Source organism: Oscarella lobularis, chromosome 17 (assembly GCF_947507565.1).
Source record: "Oscarella lobularis chromosome 17, ooOscLobu1.1, whole genome shotgun sequence".
Lineage (NCBI taxonomy): Eukaryota > Metazoa > Porifera > Homoscleromorpha > Homosclerophorida > Oscarellidae > Oscarella > Oscarella lobularis.
In genome coordinates, this window is record NC_089191.1 from 1708979 (window position 1) to 1718025 (window position 9047).

The window sequence follows — 9047 nt, forward strand, 5'->3', positions numbered from 1 at the left end:
GACGTCACCGTGACACTCCTGTCCAAATCAATACGCTTACCTAGGAGGACTGTAGAGTGCACATATCAGCCAGAAGAGAAGACCGCCGTGCTTCAGTCTATGACAATGATGGATTGTCTCAACGTCTCCCAGGAGTCGAGGTAAACGTCTAGGCATTTCTCATTTCTATTCTTATACTTGTTTTTAGCCGCTTGGGGTCCTGAGTACGACCCTGTCAACAAAAAACTGCTCCGGTGGGGTCCTGAGCACGACCTCGTCATCAAAAACTGCTCGCGCATGAAAGGGGAGGGACGGTTTATTTATTTAATAAATTCAAAAAAATTGCACAGAGTCTCCCGTTGCATTTTCGAGGCAGTTTTTGTTGACGGGGTCTTGCCCGGACGACTTCACATTCACATCCTTCTATGTTTTCCACGCTCTTTGACTAGAAGAAAAGTCGGAAGATGAAAAAAATGAGGTGAATTGCACGTCTTCATTTGAATCATCGCCAACGCTTTATTTGAGTCAATTGCTTCAATCGATCTCATTCCATTAGGCGACTGATGACGTCAGAGGCACGCCTGTTCAGCGTGTTAAGGCCACTCCTTCTACAAAGAAGCAGCTGTGGTCCGTACGTGTGGAGGAGAGAATGCATGCAGAGTTATGAACATCGCACCCTCTAAGTAGTTTAAGTTGCAGGGAGACTGATCTCTTAGCGACTCTCAATTCAAGAGTTTGACCTTTGTCGGCGTTTCCCGCCGACGCGTCGCGTGATTCGATGTATTTACGGTAATGACACCACGATAAATTTTGTGGTCGTCTTCTTTTTCTTTTCCGTGATCGCTTCGGCGCCGCGATCTTTTTCCGTATCGAGGTTGTATTCTTCGGTTGCGCCCATATGTCATCACGGAGCTCTTCTTTCAGGACTATTCTCTTATGCCTCTTTTTGCATGGGAGAACTATCCGCTAGCTAGCTTGTCCGCAGAGAGCAACGTAGGAGAAAACGAGACTCCTCTTTAGTGGAATTACCTTGGATCTCTGATAGAAACGACTTTCTTCTTCTTGTATTCTATCTGATTCGCGAGTCGCGTCAAATTTGATCGAATGAGGCTCGATTGCGATGACGCTCATTCGAAGCACGCGAGACGTCCGACGCACTCCAACGTTTGCATAGTCGTTGGGTGACGGCTGAGGATGTCGACGACGGTTCGGCTATTGACTGATTCCTCGCTTTTTGCTCTTTTTCTCGCTGACTGCGTGTGCTAAAAGATGTGTGGTCTATGTCACGTGAGAATGAATACGGGAGTTCGTCATCGTTATTGTCGTTCTTTCAGCCGTTTTCGTTGATTGAGTCTCCTTGCAAAGGTCTTTGTCATGCCAACAACCGATTTTGTTTGATGGATTGTCATTTCCTTTCTTTTAGACTCGTTTTGATCGAAGCACTCGATTCGATTCTCTCGAACCATTTCTCCTCTTCGAAAATGTCATCCGCGTGCCCGTCATCTCGATATGGACACGTCGCCGTCGTGATCAATGATGAAATGCTTGTGTGGGGAGGAGTAGCGGTGAGAGAATCGAAAGAAGTACTATTGTTCTCCCGATTTGATCGAGTGCTTCAATCTGTTGACAGGTCAATGGAGTAAAAGACGAGCATCATCCAACAGCCCATCCGACCTTCCTCATCCATGTGAGTACTGTACGCACGAATTTCTGACGTTTGAATAACGACAGTCCGATCAATGCTGGATGCATGGTGTCCCATAGGATTCGTTTGAGTTTGCATTAGTTCCATTTACGCTGTTTAAATTTTTTCTATTAGCACTAATTTTTTCTAATAAATACGAAATGGCTCTGTGTGCTCTTTTCGTTCTATAGTCATTACTTTTACTTACATAGCATTAGTGCAGTGATTTAATAAAGACAGTGTGTTTTCAATTGTCTACTATTTTTTCTTTCTTTCTTTCTTTCTTTTGCAGGAATTAAGACTGAACTTGTTCAGATAAAAAGAGCTTTCAGAAAAGGGGCATACATGTAAAGAAATCCATACTTCATGAGCAGAATAATATAAAGCCGACAATTACTACTGCTTTTAGTGAAATTCGTTTCACTTTCGTCCAGTGCGGTTCCAACGGTGTATCAATTAAAGTCTAAGCCACTCTAGTGCATCAGAAGAGTGAAAAGCTCAGCATCTCTTAGTTTTAGCGATTGTCCCTATTCAGTTAATTACTTTAGTAAAATTAGCTCCTTAATTAATTTAATGAAGAGGTCACGCATATCTACTTAATCAAAGTACTGCCACAAATCATTGAAGGTTGACTGAAAATCGGTTCCTGCAAAGACCAACATCTTGCTTCCCGTCAAAACTGCTGTGTGTCCAAAACGAGGAGTTGGCGCATTCTCTGTCAATTGCTTTTCCCAGGCGATGTTTGTAGACTCATCTAGAGGAGTTTGATTCCACGTCAACAGCCACAACTCGTTGCTAGCTAGAAAAGCTTGATTGCCTATGAATCGAGAGTACGTTCTTAAGCGAACGCCTCCGTATATTATCATCGTATTCTTATACATGACAGCTGTGTGAAAAGCTCTGTCACTTGGCCAACGAACCCACCTGAAACCTGCTTTTGGTGCCCTAAACGTTCTAAAAAGGAACGATTCGGGGCAAACTAAAACCAGCTTGTCATCCGTTATATAGCAAAATATTCCTCCAAATAGAAGCAGACAGCTTGATTTTGACGTTTGATCGTACTCAATGGGAACTTAGCTGTGTCCTCTAATATTTAGCGGCGCGTTCGTTTGTACGGAATCAACCATAACGCTCAGGTCGTCATCTGTAACTCTAGACATTCCGAAGTTTGCTGGAAGATAGCGTTCCCACTGATAAAGGCCTGCATGGTTTTACGGACAAATCTAGTGACAGGCGCCATGCAGCTTCAAGTATCGTTCCACCCTGCCCAGGGCTAGATGAAAGTGAAAATCCACCGCAAACGTATATACGTTTTTCTTTTCGTAAGAGTAAGAGTAAACCAGCAAGTGGACAGGGCTCAGATTTGCTTGGAATCATCCCCCAATTGTAGTTACCGCCCGACACAAAAAAACCATTTCTTGTTTCCTGTACTTTGTGATAAATACATTCGACCGTAGTAAACAGCAATTTTAGCTCGGTTAACCTTGACGACTGGAAAAGCTCCCTCTTGCAAAGGAAATCCTGGCGATGCCATTGTTGATGTATTTAATTGTAGCCACACACCGTTCGCGATGTTTTCCATGGCAAATCGGTACACGATAAGGGACGGAAATGCAAGACGTCTGTTTGTCAATGAAGTAATCATCAGCGACGGATTCAGCGTTGTCACCATAACCCAGTCTTACATTCCTTCATTTCTAAGAACTCCCAGACTGCTAGCAAGTATGATTACCTTCTCGCCAAACGATATCGGGGGTAAGTCTTGCCAAAGCTTCAATTTGAAATCGAAAACAAAACCTTTTCTTGGATGATCGACTTCCCCTAGCTGACCCCCGGCAACTAGTAAGTATCTATCAGCAACGCTAGCGTGGCTATGGTACCATCTGATGGTGGTACCGTCATTTAGCTGCAACACTCTAGACCATTCGATATCTTTGACGTCGTACGAAATCATTGCTGTTATCCTGTCAAAATCCACTTCTCCGCAGTTTACTTCCATTCCACCAAATACTACTAATTTGGTATCTATTGCCACAGCTGCGTGCCCACGTCGATTGCAGTAAGGACTAGGAGCACCTTGTTTCCAAAGATAAGCAAGGAAACCGGAGTTCTTGCTTGTTTCCAGTCGCCATGTTGTGTTCTCGCTTCTCAGTCCACCAATAAAAACAATAGGACTGCCAGGCAGACTTGGAAACGCCGTCGCGCTCTGGTACGGGACAACCGGCGGCGTCACACCTTCTACTTTCAAAGTCAGCCAAGACTGAGCCACCGGATCAAAATAGAACGTGTTTTGACTTGACACCGTTAGGCCTCTTCTAACGACTAGTAGCTCGCGATGGCATTCTCCTGGAGAAACAAATCTTGGGACAGATACGTTCAGAAAAGATACTACTGGATAGCTTAACACAGGCGAAGCTTCATCTGTGAATTCGACACTTTGCTAACTGTTGAAAAAAGTGCCGTTTTCTGATGCCACTCTTCCTAACACAGTTACGATCAGGCAAAAATATAAACGTTTGTAGAAGGCCGACATAATTGAACAATAAAGAAGGCCTCTCCTAATCAATTCCGCGACTAAGCGTTTATATACTCCGCAATGCGCATAAAGAGAGGAGATAATAGAAAGTAGTTGGTGCCAACAGTTTCTCTTCTCGTTCACACACCAAGTATGTGTGATGAGTAACTCAACAAAAAACTTCTCCGCGAGTATCGGAGAATGATAATGATATTATTTTGGTACGCAGCTTGCTAATAAAAGCTGAAACAAGCTTGCTTTTTGGCAAAAGCCAAACATCCATGGAGCAGAAGATGTCTGCTGTTTGTTTCGTGTTTCTTTTTGGTGTAACTGCCTCTGCTTCGTCGAGCAAATATGAGCCTTTCTCAAGCACAGTTTACGATCTGGGTCCTATAGACAAGTGCGTTCGAGTCCCACTCGAATTGTGCTACACAGGGTACGGATTGAGCAATGATACCACAATTCCACAAGAAGCGGCATCGACTATGGCTCAAATGCAAAATCAATATATCTACGCTAAAACCAACTACTATATTCCGCATAAATGCGACAAATACCTCTACACAGTACTCTGCTTTGGTTACACGCAGCCAGTCTGTTTAGGAAACGACCTGGTTAAATTTACACAACTCTCTGCCTCGATATTTGAGGTACAGTATAGACTAGCAGCCCATGAAATATTGCCATCAAATCCTTTTTTTGCAGAACGTGATGAATCTCATTTCCTGCCTTTTTGCAAAGAAATTTGAAAATAAAAAAGTCGCGTTTGAAATGCAGCTTGCACTATTAAAGAAATCGCTTTATGGACCAGCAAGAAAAAAGGAGACGTTCTCTCTAAAAAACTGCACAAAATTGGACATGCCGCTCTGTGCAAAAAATCCCCACGGATCGACTGTGCCCGAGTACATGGCAGAAGGACTGGAAATTATGTACAAAAGGACACCTATGATTGAACCGCTTTGGATCTGGTGCAAAAACGCAACCTATCGTTTAATTTGCACCTATCCAACATGCACAAGTGATGGTCGGTTGCAAGGGTATCTAACAAAGAATCAATGTGTAAAAGCTTATATGCAGTGGTAAGACTAGATTATTAACCAAAATCCTTAAATATTAAAATCATTTTTTAGTGTTCCAGAACTTACAAAGAAATATAAGTATACGAGAAATTTCTTTGGTGCTGTGTGTCAATTCCTTGCAAGAGGACACTAGAAACTTATTTAGAAAAAGTCATAGCATTTGAAAAATCGCGTTCAACGCACTTTGAACATCAGCATTAGAGCCTTTCAATGTACGACGCCTATATTTTTTCCTGTAGTGCCAATTTAGTTCTGTCTAATGTGGTACCAAACCGAAAGGGCATTTATCTATAAGCTAGCGTAAAATTCCTGCAAAAGTCGACAGCTTCTGGAATGCTTTAGTTGGTAGTGGGGATTTTCTCCTAAACTCTTAGAAACACGCCATGGTCTTTCAATTTCGTCGAAAGTGCAGGGTTGAGCATGCCAATTTCGGTATCAGTTACAACAGCAAAAGAAAGGATCAGCATTGAATTATATGATATGGTCTAAGTAAGCAAATATATTGTATCAGACTTGCTGCTGAACAGTTTCCGTAAACAGATTATACCTAGTCACATACCATTTTAAGCTAGCATCAATTTAAATTCTTTTGGAGCGCTTCAGCTGTCAGTGTGAATCGATTTTCTCCCAAACTTCTTTCAACTGAGAACCGCTGATATTTCGTCGAACAACGTAAATCATTTTTTTCCGAAGTGCTCCTTGTCTTTCGACATGCTCAAGGAGTACGTCATCCTCACATTTAAGAATACAGAAAAAACATCTTTAAATAATTTAGGCTTAACTAAAGTACAAGGCCTTTCTGCCTATGTATGTATATATTGTGTGGGCAACTTTAATTCGTATAAATTAACATCTGAAGGCTACCCTCGGCAGCCTTTGAATATGTTTATGTACAGGAGAAGGTGATTGTCGTAGAGAAGCATGAAGTTACGCGTGATTGGTCTCCTTTTAAAGCCTATTTTTAGAATTAACTTTGCCGACCATTTGTTGCAGGAAATTATCTTGCCTTTTCTACCACGTTGTTTCACGAAGTTGAATAACTTTGTGTGATGGCCTGATTTTACGCGAAGAAATCATTCCCTTTTTGTACGCAATGACGCTTTCTGTGCACGTGAATACGTGTGAACGTGCTGATTGCCTAATTAATGTTAATTAAGATTCACTAAAAAATGGAGGCCCTGTTTTACTCGAAGCGTTGACAAGGTATTCAGGCAACGTTCTGCAATTGCATTTTGCCAGAGAGTCTAATTCAAGACAAACATCTAGTAGATAAAATACACAAACAAAGAACAAAAAATGAAAATTCTAAAAGCAATTAGGAATCATCTTTATCCTTATTCGTTAATTCAAATTTATTGCTAACTTGTAAGTTGCAAACTCTAACGAATACTTAGTGAGACAGATTTACCAAAGGTGAAACGATATGCCTTTGCCATCATTCGACGTGGATATATCAATGTAAAACGAAGAAATGTCTTTGTAATTTAGTGCAAAGCTGTGAAACTTCAGCCTATTGAAGATCAAATTCACAACTCTGGAAACCGAATCAACATGAAAAAAGACTGTGAAACTTTCCGTTCTCTTCAGTTTATTCTGCGGTGCTGTTAGAACATTGTGGAGGCTCCCAGAGCAAGTAGAATATGGCGTAATTTTTCTGGAATAATCATCAACGCTTGATAGAGCAATTCCGTAAACGTTAGCACCAACACTGCTTCGCTCAACACCGGCTCGTTTGAAATGTGCATTCACAGTAATCGACGTTGCACGGCCAGCATCTGACATATCAACCCACAGAGAAAGGTTTTCCGTTGTGCATTCGGTGGTGCAAACTTCGTATGTTCCTCCTCCATAAGAAATACTAGCAACGGTATTATTTTCAGACAACTGATAAGAAGTAAGAGAATAATTCAGGCGGTTACGGAAATGCACAGGAGGAGCATTGCTAGAGCGCGAATCGTTCTGAAGGGGACCATTAAGGCGGTCTGAAGCGACTACTCCGGGCAAAAAACGAATAGACAAAGCGTCTAAAAGTGTGTCGCGCGAAAACAGACGACTATCACGAACTGGTCCGAGCAGTTGCTGGATAGTCATAAGGGGCAGGCGAATGTTACTAAGCAGCTCACTAACAGAGGCCTTATTTTCTGATCGGCACTCGTCGAATGCCAACCATCGACGAAGAGCTTCAAAAAGCTCTATTTCTTGCAATTCGAGCTGGTCACGCTGCAGAATCAATCGGAGGTGACGTTCACTGAGACATTCTAAAAACGAGCTCGAGTTGATAACCAAAGTAACTTTTTCGAATAAGAAATCGTAGCACTTCTTGCGCAGATCTTCGCTGAAATTATCGGCAAATACAAGAAATGAGCAGACGTTGTTAGGGGAAACGTTGGCCTTCATCCAGTCAAGACACTCATCTCTTAACTCTGCGACGTTGTAATAATCAGCAATGATTGCGACCTGTGGTACTAAAGAAGACTCTACTTCAATTGACCCAGTGTAGAGGAAACGAAGAAAAAGCTCAAAGGGGACGGGTTTGTACTGGGAAATGAAAATTTCGCTGCTGCTGCCTTCTTTCATTCGTCCGTATAGCATTGTGGCCATAACTTCGCTCTGTACCGCCAAAACAAGACGATGAACCTGGAATACCTTGCGAGTTTCTCCCACAAGGAGCTTCAAATCGGAATAGAGGCGTGTTTCGTACAAATCACTCCAATTTTTCGTTGAAGCCGACTTGGCATCAAGCTTCAAGCTTTTTCCAACTGCTGACGCTATTGGAAGAGGAGAAAATTGCCCAGAGGAGACGCTGGAGGCCATCAGAGATAGGACAAAGGAACCCGTATTCTAAGATGGCGGGTTGTCTTCGCAGTTTATCCCTGGTTTAGTTACCGGTAGGTTAACACAGCTAGTTTCCCGCTTTTCAACGCCGCCAATGTTAGACCCGCATAGTAGAACACTATCAAAAGAGAACTGTGACGTCATCTTCTAACGCACGGGTCGTCACGTGCGATCATCCGTGGCCCTCCCACAGCCATCGCTATCATTTTAGAACACTCATCAGCGCTTCAAAATGTCACCGAAATCTTTGTCCCCGCTCTTATACATGCTGCGAATTCCCTTTTTGGCTTCCTCGCGCTGTTCTAAAATGATACCGTTCTACTATGATAGTTTGTACTGGAGCTATCATTCTAGAACATCCATTTTTTTAGAACAACAAAAGGCACAGTTTTATAAATATCTATATTTTCAAAGCATTTGCAAAGCGGCAGATGGACGAGGACGCTCATTGGGACGACTCAGGGTATTGCCTTACACAGACATGCGCATTCTGCTGGCGATCGACTTACTGAACAGCGATGCGATTTCCTGTTGTTCTCTTTCTTTACGAATGCATTTACATAGCGTTGTGCGCAAACTCTACGAGACCCTACCAGGTAAGGCCTAAGACATGTGATTATCTCCACGTGAGCCCACCCGCACACTTAGAGGACGAATGCCGGGGGAGATGACGATGAGACGTCCACGAGTGATGTTAATAGAGGATCGGATACGGATAGCGATTCGATATCAAGAGTTGCAACGCCGATTTCCCCCGATTCACCGCCTTCGCCTGCGGCAGCGCATGCTCGCACGAAAAAGTCGTCGAGATCTGCGGAACGCGGCTTTTCGGCTATACCGAACAACATTTACGACGCTTTGCGTCGTCACGTTAAAGAAAATACCCGTCCACTGCTGTCGCGCGCATCGCCCTCTTTTGCAAAAGATAAACAAGTTTACAATTATTTGCGGCGTA

General features: G+C 42.9%; 1 long non-coding RNA gene across 1 annotated transcript; it reads left to right on the forward strand.

Annotated features, from left to right (window-relative positions):
* Positions 1-1087: 1087 nt before the first annotated feature.
* Positions 1088-1790, forward strand: LOC136197131 (uncharacterized). The gene is made up of 3 exons (XR_010672447.1): positions 1088-1344; positions 1403-1544; positions 1610-1790. It is a non-coding gene; the product is annotated as an uncharacterized lncRNA (long non-coding RNA).
* The last annotated feature ends 7257 nt before the right edge of the window (positions 1791-9047 follow it).